The sequence below is a fragment of the Orbicella franksi genome, chromosome 7 (assembly GCF_964199315.1).
Source record: "Orbicella franksi chromosome 7, jaOrbFran1.1, whole genome shotgun sequence".
NCBI lineage: Eukaryota > Metazoa > Cnidaria > Anthozoa > Scleractinia > Merulinidae > Orbicella > Orbicella franksi.
In genome coordinates this window covers 12,614,947-12,623,874 of record NC_138151.1, presented here as the reverse complement: position 1 = coordinate 12,623,874, position 8,928 = coordinate 12,614,947, and the positions used below count along the sequence as shown (strand labels likewise).

General features: G+C 39.4%; 1 pseudogene; it reads left to right on the top strand.

The window, feature by feature from the left end:
* The first annotated feature begins 5,677 nt into the window (after window positions 1-5,677).
* On the top strand, window positions 5,678-8,372 carry LOC145492626 (uncharacterized; annotated as a pseudogene).
* The last annotated feature ends 556 nt before the right edge of the window (window positions 8,373-8,928 follow it).

Here is an 8,928-nt window from a genome sequence, read left to right as displayed (position 1 = left end):
TCTGTATGGCTTGTGAAGAATTAATGCCTATCAGAGACAATGTCTGCGTATTGGTTTTGAAGGTCTCTATAATTGTGTCATTTGTTTTTCTTGTTTTTTCAATCGCAATACTGACCAATGTAGGAGCACCTCCTGTCATGAAAGCTTTGTTGACTTTTCTCACTGGAATCTTTCCTAAGATCGTCGCCATTTACATGGATGGAGGCAGGCATAGAAAAATTGAAGATACGATTACTGATCAGAGGATTCCCAAGAATTTGAGAGAATACTTCAAGAAAGCATCAAGGTCTTGCCAAGGGCAGGACAACTATGGCGCAGGTGTCAACGAAACGTTGTTACAAAATGTGAATGAGGAGGACATTGAGCTGGTAATCATGTAATGCTAGACGGCTATGATGACTTAAAATTGTGAACCCTTGCTCTAGAAGATCCATAATTTACTCTGGAGTCAAATGTAATGAGAAACTTAACTCTAATCACAAGTCTTTATAACACCTCGAAGGGCACATGATGTACTGTGACATGAGGTTTACCTTACTTCTGTTGTTCGCTTCGTGTAGCGGCATGTCTGTATCTGGTTAACGTTACTTTCTTCAATAGTCTTGAGTGGCTTCCAAAACATGATCTTTTACCAAGAAATCATTATTTGGAGTTCAGAACTAAGGTAGATAAGATAAAGAAAAAACAAAGTCTTTGTCAATATGACCATATTAATAGTAATCCAAAAGAAATGTTGAGCCTGCAGGCTCACAACAAGTCTTAGTTTATTTACATACTTTATTAGTTTGCTCGTTAAAAGCATAACGCAGGTATATATAAAACTTTGTATGTATGCGTGTATGTATGTGTATATATGTGTGTGTGTATGTATGTATACTTAATTGGCCACTCCCCTTTGGGACATTTCAGGACCAATGTAAACAAATAATGATAAATAAATATTCAAGTAAACATAACTAGGTTAAGAATCCCAACTGGCGGGAGGCAGACCAGTTGGCTATTTACAAGCGCAGTCGAGAAGTTGAACTCGGCGCTATCGAGAACAACATCAGCTAGCGGTCAGAATGGGATTTCAACCCGGGACCTACGGATTTCAAGTCCGGCTGCTCTAACCACTCGGCCACGCTGCCTCCTTTTAAGCTTTAGAAATATTTGAAATTAAGGGTCTGGGTAGTTTTTCATCTTTGCCTTTATACATATAAGGTTTTCCTCTGATAGTTCATTCTCAGTCTTGATTTAGTTAGGAGTTTACCTATTATAATTTACCTATTATAGACATCTTTCAGGCCTTCTGTCTCTCATGGCAAAATGAGAACAGATGACGATGACTTCATTTGCTGACAACATTAGTGCCTTGATAATGGCTGTCAGTGTACTGTAAGCAAATTAATTTTTTTTTGTTCAATTGTTTTAAATTTTTTTGTCAAAACAGTGGAAATCGACAGATACTAAAGATAGAATGTGTTTTGGTATATTGTATCATTATATCAATACTGTTCCTTAGTTTTGAAAACCCAGTTTCTCTATAATCGGTTTGATTTTTGTTGTAATTAAATATTTTTAGTAAAAAGAAAATGTATGTTGACTTACTTGTTTCAATGATACTTTATTAATAATGCGACGTGTGTCTATTTCAATATTTGCTAGATTTGTAGGTAAGAACTCATCAGAAATAATGAAGTTTAGGGCCTGCGATTCTCACTACATGCGAAGGGAACTGGTACATCTTCAATATACCCATGAAGGGATCTTGCACTGAGAAAACATAAACAGAGACTAACTGATTTTGTAAAGGGGTGAAATGCAAAGGTCCAAGGGTTCCCTGGGTTAGCAATCGTTCAATTTCAGTCTTGAAATCAAAGCTTACCGCAGTTTTGTTTTCAGATAGGTCAGTAACATGGTGCGCTAGACATAACTGTTCTGGATCGACGTTTTACAACGAAAAATTAGAACAAACAACGTGACACAAAAAAATTGTGATTGTCTTAAAACTTTACTAAATTCCACACTTGGAAACTTATTTTTATATGGATCACGCAGGCAAGGCTTGCGTTACATTTTGTCCAAATTTGGTAACTGAGTCACAAAAGCATGCAAAATCACGTAATTCTGAGAAAAGAGAATCACATTTGGAGTGTTCAGTTTGCAAAGAAATTCTTTAATTTCGTGCTGGTTGATTTTTTGTCAAGATCTTGACAAGAAAGCATAACAAAGACTTACAACTTATTTGGCCACTAAAATACGATACTGTCTTCAGAAATTGATCTTCTTTGGAGTCTTTTTAGAGACAGTTAAAACTGTTCTTGTCACTAGATCGGTCTCCCGGCTCTTTTGAAAATGGCTGCTTTAGCTCGCGCTTCGTACAAGCCACAATTGCACAAGATACTGCTGTGCTAAAGCATTGTCGGCCAAGAACGTCAGACACTGCTATTTGTGCTTTTAAGGTATCATGGTAGGTGGATTTTTACGAAAAATGCGAAAAATCTTTTTTTTGCTGTTCAAATTGAGCAGACTGAGATAAATATTTTGCAAAAAGAATGGGGAAAAAGGCTTTATTACTTTTTAAGTTAAAGCAAAAAAACAAAAACAAAAACAAAACTACTTTTGAATATCATTAACCCCAAACAGCGCGTTGACACCTCTAATTAAAATTCACCGCCAGTTGTCACATGTAATGCGAATTGCGGTGTGATATTTCATTTGTGCACGCGAACTGTTCTCGATCTGGTTGTTTCATCTTAAGTCGGCTTTCACTCTTGTCAAATTTTCTTTATGTCAGGACGAAAAATTCTTGCCCATTTTCGTCTTCGAAGAAGCCGAAGAGGCGAAAATCTGGTGGAACCCACAGGTTCAGCGTCGAACAAGATCTCCGGCTCTGAGCGACCGTGGGTCGCACTGTAACCAAGAAGAATGGTTGAGGGAACTCGAGGACACTAGTTCCGCCAATGAAGCTAAAGGGCAAACTACAACAAGTGCTAGTCGCACGAAATTGTTGTAAAACGGACACGATTCCGAAACTTCCACAACGAGAGAGTCAAGCGCAGATGTAGATGTAGAAAATGTAGACCTCGAGATTTCCTCTTTTTCATGCTTTTTGGCTTCACGATGCATCGTTTCAAAAAATGTCTGGAGAACGAAGGAACCTAAACTTAAGCAACATAATACCAATGCCGCCGACGAAATCTTTTAAGTAAAAGAAATCACGGCAGTTTAACTTGTAGTTTGCCGCCTCTCGGACGATTTCACGGCGACGGGTCTCCGCGCCAGAATATTAGTCGTCTGTTTATTTCAAGTTGTAATAACCCGTTGTTGAGGTAAACTGACCCATGCCGACATCTGTCAGTGCGGAGGGGACTTTTAACACCATTCATACCAATATCTCACAAAAGGTTTTTCGTGTTTTTCTCGATAAAATAAAACTGCACATAAGGATGAACATTTTTAGTTCGTTCACGCGCGTCTTCCGATGGAATTGGCTGAAAATCGGCAGGTATGTCCCAGGATACCTCCTTCGAAAAAGAGTGTCGAGCTTTGTTTAATTTCGCTTCCGTTTCAAAGTTATGGCCTCTTTAGCAGAAGGAAACGTCAGCATTAAAAATATCAAAGCTTAGGAAGGTGTAGAAAAAAAACAAACCACATCTGGAAAATCGCAGACACCCTTTTTGAGGGTGATATGTGAGAAAACATTTCCGATGTAAATCGCGCCGCTCCGATAATTCACGCGCGGAAGCGAACCAGTTTAAGCAAAGCAGTGTTTCTGGGTATTTCTTTTGATATCACTGCGACAATAATATCAAAGATATGATTGTATTCTATAACTATTAAGTCTTCAGAAAATGTATAGGTTGATGGGGTTTTCTTTCAAAGCGCCAGCGCAAGAGCGCGATTTCCAACTTTCAACTTTCAACTTTCAACTTTATTGCTTCCATCACCTATTACAATATATACTATAAATTGCCTAATATTATTATTTCCAAACGCTGTCAATCCACCTACCATGATACCTTAAAAGTTTCCGGACCTGTTTCTGGGCTCATCTACCAGGAGCTTGCCATTTTCTCACACTTTCATGCATAACAGCTTGAAATAACTTTCAGTTTGCCTAATCAGTGGTAGCATCATAACTTGGAATAATTGATTCTCTAAAGCGCTGATCTATCACAGGTTTATAGCGCTTTTTAGATGATTATCGCTCCTTACTCATGCCATCTCGTTGAATTCATGGAACAAAAAAAAAACCAAAAAAAAAAACCCAACAAGCATGTAACGATGTTCTTCGCACAACAACAGTGGTCTAATACTACTATGTCGATGTAAACCATAATTATTTTTTTTCTCAGAAATCACGCAATTTTCCGTACTTGTGTGATTCAGTCCACAAATTTAGATTCGCTGTAACGCAAGATCTTCCTTGCGTGATCTATAATATGAAAATAACTTTCCATGTGTAGAATTCAGTAAGGTTTAAGACAGTCGCAAAATTATTTGCATCGTGATCTATTTGCATTGTGATCTATGTATCGTTTTTGCTTCTGCTGCACGCAAAGAAAATAGTTTTCGAATCATTTGAGCAGCTTTGGTTCTGCCAACATTAAACGGAACGTCGCAATTTCGGAAGGCTCGCATGTCGCTGTTGGAATTTCGAACCAGCTCAAGGGTACACACCACGAAAATTTTGTGCTAAGCCACAGAATGTCTAACGTTCTCATACGTACGCACAAGTTGCGTTATCAACTGCAACCGTACAGAGTGATTACCGGCAATTAAAAGAGAGCGGCAAATTCACAAACTTCTGAAACCGCTGGAGTTGTGTAGGTGTAACGTCTTTCAGTACCGAAGCGCGATGACCTCCTAAGGTTGCTGTTAAGTTAATAAACGATAAATAAATGTCCAGCACGTAATAATACAGGAGATAAAAGCCTGACGCGATATGAAAGATGAGAAGAAGAGGTGATAGAAGAGAGTCAGACGACACAGGTCACACAGTAGAGCAGTCTCTGCGAGCGGTCTCTTTTTCTTCAAAATCCGTAGGGAAGACCGCTAAACAAGTGAGTGTGCGAACGTGACTGTGAGCGTGACGTGCGACAAACAACCATACGGAATATCCTACTTGTAGTCCCTCTTCACCTCTAATTCTCCAACCCTGATTCCCACCACTTCCGGGTGTAACGATGAAACCGGTGTCGTCACCTCTTGTTACTCTTGTCTTTCCTACTGCACATGACTTTCCGTTTCAATTACAAGTTAGTCCGACAGTTGCTAGCCTCCTACGCACACTCTCTTTGGGCTCGTCACGTAACCTTCCTAATCCAGGTCCGTGGGGAGGAAGATTGCGTGACGAGCGCAAAGAATGTCTGCGTAGGAGGCTAGACACCCGGGCTGGGGGTGACTCCCAAATAACAAAATACGGAGGTGTTTGTCGGAAATTTTTAAAAAAGAGCCCCAAAGAATGTCAAAATCCTGTTTTGTAGGCGTGGCTTGAAATGTTTTTCACCCCTAAGGTACAAATTCTAAAGCAACACCACATCTCCAGTCATATTTTTTTCGGCTCGATACCCTAAAAGGTACTGCAAACGCTCCCGCTAGGGACCTTTTAAGGTTGAACACCCTATAAAGAGGTACCAAATCCGAGTTTTTAACCCCTAAAAGACACGTCAACAATCCCCGTTCTTCTTATATGGGAGCTCCCCCATCGGGATCTCACCCTGCTTTCGAACGTATTTTCATTTTAACAAGACGACGTTTTCACGCACGTATAAATATAATTCTGTAATTTATTCTGCAGACGTTCTGTCGTAGGTTAGCACTCAAGCGAAAACAACATTAATACTTGCAAAATAACGTTTCAAATATACAAAACATAACTTTCTGTAACGAACAGTCTCTAGTCACAAGAAACATTAACAGCCTTGTTGGGTACCCTACTCCTAATCCTTCATCTGCAGATCCCTACCCCCACTCCCACAACTTCCGGGTCTAGCGAAGATATCAGTGACATCATCACCTATTATTGCATGAAACTATTGCTGCTGAAACAAAGAGTTCTTTCAAGTGTTTGTAAACAAATACCCTCCCTATTGCACCTCACTTTCATTTTCAATTTCCATATCGCTTACTTGGCACATACTCTTGCTAGTTCAAAGTACAAATAAAAGTTTCTGATTTACTTCGAGCAAAGCCGAAGATCACCTCGCTCTGTGTCCATTGCAATCTATGAAAATGCCGTCGGTAAATTTCCGACAATATATATCTCTAGCTTTGTTGCTATCGGTTTTCTCTCGCGCAGAGACTCTGAAGCCATCGCATCATTGCAACCCGACTGTCCATGGTCTCAACGATGAAACTCGATGTAGCTGGAATTGTACAGGCATTGATTCTTATTTATGGAAGAAATCAAGACAAAACTCACCAAGAACAAAATTATTCGACTTGCTGTCAAGTACGAGGTGATGGAAAAATGTGCAGACCAAACATCTGGCAACTTAAGCGGATACACTGAACACTTGCAAATATGGCGCGCAAATAAACAACCATCAGTTTTCAGGAAGGCATTGGAAAGCATCGCAAATTTGATGTCTTGTACCGATTCAGTTGAAGAACACAAAGAAATCACAGCCATATGTACCTTAAGACCTGTAAACTCGACAGCTACAGAGCCGACTGATTACAATGGTTTTCCCACATTCTCTCGAAGTCATCTTGCTGATCTTGGAGTCAAATTTATGATAGCATCGACTGTTATACAGAGACGACAGACAATTCACAACCTTATATCAACATCACCAAATCAACTGGGAATAACAGCTGTACTTTCGAAGGTCCATCAAAACGCGGTGGATGGCCGGGGAAAGTTTTAACTTCCTTAATTTTTGTATTCATGACCGTTTTCACTTATTATTCCCCTGCTTTCCTTTGTCTTTTCTCGCCCACAGAGATCACAGAAGACAATGCTCATCAGATTGTTCTGGATGGAGCAAGCCCAGTCAGCCTTCGAAGTCTGATTGGGAATTATTTCTTCTCAGAGGAAGATACCATCTGGCACAGAATAAGAATGTTCTTTGTACGAGCTGTTGTGCTTCCTTTACTATTCGTCGGTCCTGCAATATTTACCAAATACGTGCGGCAGAACATGACTCCAACTTTCAATATCTTCGGCATATCGCATTTTTTTGCAGCCATTTATGATAGTGTCCTATGTGTGTTATTATATTGCGATTTGTTGTACGTCATTTACTTCCGCGGGGTCCTCCGGAGGGAATGATCCTTGCACTGTTTGCAAGCGTGTTAAATCTAAGACCATCATCTGTCAAGGGAATCTCCCCAAACGTATTAGAAATCATCCACGTATCCAGCCATTGATTTTGGTGCAATTGTCAAGGCTGTTTATTCGACTTCTCTTGACTTATTTTAAGAGGTGGTTTCTCCTGATTCCTTCTACTTTTGAATTTTCTTCCTCTTTCTTTCTCCGCTTATTTTTGTTCTTTGTTTTGTTGTCCGCCAACCCTGCAATAACTATTATACTTCTAATACACATGATGCTGTTAATTACCGCTTCTTTAGGGCTAACAATTCCCGTAACAATCTTGGTTGACAGAAGAAAATGTGGGGTTAATGTCTACTTCCGACACAATCCTTTTTTATTGTTGTTGTCAAATTCTGTGTGTTTCATGATCGCTATACCAGCAGTTCTCGGATCAATGTTGCTTTTGACGTTTGCTGGTTTTGGTGTTGCTATAGCCATTTCGTTAGCCTTTGTACTTCTGCTCTATGAAGAAAGTCTTCCGTTAATGGCTTGTTTTGTTCTTGTTTTGTATTATATTTGGAGTAGCTACAGCTCTTTTACCAACAAATACCAGGATCTTGGCCTTGCTATCTTTAAACATTACAAGTCTTACAAGAAATCACAAGATATCCAAGTCACAGACATGACTCCAAACACAGATTCCGCACAAAATGCTGTTGGCAACCAAGACAATGTGACGAAAATCCCCAAAGAGCTTTTCCACATGGCGTACGAACGACTAATGCCTATCAGAGAAAGTGTCTGTGTACTGATTTTGAAGGTCACTATAATTGTTTCTTTTGTGTTCTTTGTTTTCTCATTGATAATGCTGCTCAATGTTAGTGTCATGAGAGCTTTGTTGACATTTCTATCCGGAGTTTTACCAAAGATCGTTGCCATTTACATGGATGGAAGAAGGCAGAAAAACATTGTAGCTATGACTGCTGATGAGAAGATTCCCTTGATTGTGCAGGAGTACGTTCAAGGAATTTCCGCAGTTAACCAAGGACAGGAAAACAGTGGGGTAGATGTCGATGAAGTGATGTTACAAAATGTGAATGAAGAGAGCATCGAGCTGGCAACCATGTAATGCTCATAACAGTTATGATGACTTTTACTCTGTACATCAACTTGGAAGGGTCCAGTCTACATATATAAACTCCCTCTTGGCCCGAATCCCAAAAGAACACTTTATACTGACCATGAATCTTTGTGACTAGATGTTTACTTTGCTTTAACACGTTATTACCATGTTACTCTCGTGATCTGACCTGTCTGCAGTGCGGTTCGTTGAACATCAATAGTCCTGCATGACGTAATTGAGTGCAATTGCAAGGTCGCCTTTCAAAAGATGAACTTTGAGCTAGAAATCATTGCTTGGAGCTCGGAATAGAACTAAAGACGATTTTGAAACGGCAATGTTCATGTCCATATGACCATTTTAAGATTGATCCCAAAGAAACGTTAGGCCTTTACGCCTTATTTTTAAGTAGTTTGCTTGTGAATAATATAGAGCATATATTCTTAAGAAACAATTTTTTTTTTTTGTAAGTATGCTTTTTACAGCGAGTAATCTGTGCACTATTGCCCTGATTGTTCATTCTCGGTATCAATTAATTTTAGGAGTTAATATTTGTTTTGTGATT